Raw genomic sequence first — 247 nt, forward strand, 5'->3', positions numbered from 1 at the left:
GTACCCATTTTATGGCCCTTATATTACCTATTTGAGTCAATGCAGATGAATGAAGTTATCTCAGGACGAGACCGCCCTGATTGTAAAGCAAAACGTGATTGGCTATAGCGAGACTGTGCTACGATTGGTTAGCGAAATGTGGCTGTTATCTGATTGGCTTGAGTAGACGGTGGGTGGAGTCCACGTATTTGTGGATTGTCAGCACGTCTTGACGGAAGAAATGTTTCACAATTCGCAAATGCACAGG

The sequence above is a fragment of the Sinocyclocheilus grahami genome, unplaced genomic scaffold, assembly GCF_001515645.1.
Source record: "Sinocyclocheilus grahami isolate Dianchi unplaced genomic scaffold, SAMN03320097.WGS_v1.1 scaffold351.1, whole genome shotgun sequence".
Taxonomy (NCBI): Eukaryota; Metazoa; Chordata; class Actinopteri; order Cypriniformes; family Cyprinidae; genus Sinocyclocheilus; species Sinocyclocheilus grahami.